Here is a 2,411-nt window from a genome sequence, read left to right as displayed (position 1 = left end):
AGATTGATGACACTAAGCTGAGTGGAGTAGTCAATTAGTCAATACAATAGAAGGAAGGGATGTTATCCAGTGGGACCAGAGCAGGCTTGAGAAGTGGGCCCACAAGAATCTAATGAGGTTCAACCTGGGCAAGTTCAAAGTGCTGCACTTGGGTTGGGGCAATCCTAAATATAAGCACAGACTGGGAGATGAACTTCTGGATCTTGAGAATCCCTGACAAGAAGGACTTGGAACTCCTGGTGGACAAGAAGCTGGACATGAGCCAGCAGTGTGCGCTTTCAGCCCAGAAGACCAACTATGTCCTGGGATGCATTAAAAAAGGGGTGTCCAGCAGGGAGAGGGAAGTGATTATTCCCCTCTACTTTGCCTTTGTGAGGTCCCATCTGGAATACTGTGTCCAGGCTTGGCACCCTCAGCACAAGAAAGCTGTTGTTATGGGTCAAGGAGCGCCACAAGGATGATGAGAGGACTGGACCTATGTTGAAAGGCTGAGGAAGTTGGGCTTGTTGAGCTTGGAGAAGAGAAGGCTCTGGGGAGACCTCATTGCGATCTTCCAGAACTTGAGAGAAGCTTACCAGCAGGAAGTAGATCAATTTTTTTACACAGTTAGGAGAAGGGGGAATGGATTTAAACATAAAAAGGGAAGGTTCTGGCTAGATTTTAGGAAGAAATTATTCACTCAGAGGATGATGAGGCACTGGTACAAGATTTCCAGAGAAGCTGTCAGTGCCCCATCCCTAGAGGCATACAAGGCCAAGCTTGATGGATTCCTGGGCAGTTTGACATAGTTGTTGGCAACCCAGCCCATGACAGGGAGCTTGGACTAAATGATTTTTGATGTCCCTTCCAATCCAAACCATTCTATGATTTTATGAAGTAGAACAACAGGTAGAAAAAAGTCTGTAATCAGTGAAACAAGCTCATCTGTAGGTAAAGACGTCCAGTGTGACACAAATATGCCAGGTGAATTCAAAGGACAGACTCTCTTCTCTGGTTTCTAACTGTGACATATTACTTTCCTAACATGAGGTTATGAAGTATATCGTTATTTGCCCCTTGACATTTTAGAATCTAGATTTGACTCGTTCCCTGTCCCAGAACTGGAGTTTTTGTTCAGCTCTCACCACAACTGAATGATACCAGCTGACATCTGATCAAACAGGAAAGCACTGGGACTGTTTGTCTGGTGCTCTAAGTTAAAAGTCCAGATATACTTTCATTTTTAAATTATTATTATTATTTTTTCTCTGAGTGGAAATGAAAATCAGTGCTTTCAATCTGTATTTACCAAGCCCAAACCAACTTTAGATTATGTGTAGAATAGGCTTCAGTGATATCACATTTTGAGCAGCACTACAGAACAGTTAATAAATTGTGTTAATGCATCTCTATTTTATCCAGCAAGCTCAGAGGACAGGGAGGATGAGTTCCCATCTGTCTGCAAAAGACTGCATAGACTTCCACTGAGTCATGAGCTGGACTTTGTTAATGTGTAATGAAATTAATTAAAACCTCTCCCTTCCCTCAGTATTGGTTAAATATTATTACTCACCTGGTTGTCTTCTGAGGATAATAAAACTTGACAGGATTGAGGAGGGGGGGAGTTGTGGAGGAAGGAGAGGATGCAAGATGTTTCTCCATCTTTGTGTTTTTTTGGCTTTTCGATGCAAAGTCACATTCTGTCATGTTACATACACACCAAAATATTTAGAAACATTTAGGGCAAAGATCAGCTTGCAAGTGTGAGTTCATGAACTCTGCCAGCATACAGATTTCTCTGCCAGAGCAGCACAGCATCCCAGAGGCAAGTCAAATGAAAACAGTCAGAATAATACAGTCAGGTAACAGAAAAGGCAATTGTACAGCCAGTACTGATCCTAAAGAGAATATATTTTGGCATGTACCTGAGACCTTGACAAAAGGAAGCCTCCAAGGTTACCAATAGAGTTGACTTAATTTTTTATCTACCTTTTTATTATTATTATTATTATTTTCTTTTTAAAGGAGAAGGAGTGCTTAATTATCAGTTCTCGAGCAAATGGTAGTTCGGCAAAATGTCAGATTTCCAGCTGAGACGCCACCAGTTTGTGCTTGGGATTGTGTGCCAGGCATCTGTATGGACAGGCGAAGACCTCCAACTGTTCGCTGAATGAATTTCCACTTGTGCCTCTCGACAGTGATTGAAAGCGAAGGCTGCTGTTGGAGCCCTCAGGCTGTCTTAAGAAACCCATCCCTCCCCATGCTAGATCCTTGATGAGTGTAACTCCAGCTTCAAGAGAGACAGTGGAGTGGGAGGAATTTAACCCTTCTGGCCTCTGGAGGCAAAGCATTATCATGGGTCTGAGTTGATATTCAAAGCAAAAAGAGAAAAAAAAGAAAGAATAATGAAGCCAGAAGAGGTTCAGGAAGAT

General features: G+C 42.4%; 1 long non-coding RNA gene across 6 annotated transcripts in view; it reads right to left on the bottom strand.

The window, feature by feature from the left end:
* Window positions 1-1,703, bottom strand: part of LOC109363860 — a 36,879-nt gene extending 35,176 nt beyond the window's left edge. For 5 of the 6 annotated variants that reach the window (XR_002109704.1, XR_002109700.1, XR_002109701.1 and 2 more), the window contains exon 1: window positions 1,553-1,703. This is a non-coding gene — a long non-coding RNA (uncharacterized LOC109363860). The remainder of the gene's footprint in view (window positions 1-1,552) is intronic. The other variant, XR_002109699.1, reaches the window with a different exon arrangement.
* Window positions 1,704-2,411: the final 708 nt, after the last annotated feature.

Source organism: Meleagris gallopavo, chromosome Z, assembly GCF_000146605.3.
Source record: "Meleagris gallopavo isolate NT-WF06-2002-E0010 breed Aviagen turkey brand Nicholas breeding stock chromosome Z, Turkey_5.1, whole genome shotgun sequence".
Classification (NCBI taxonomy): Eukaryota; Metazoa; Chordata; class Aves; order Galliformes; family Phasianidae; genus Meleagris; species Meleagris gallopavo.
Note: the sequence above shows the minus strand (reverse complement) of the source record. Positions and strands in the feature narration are given on the sequence as shown.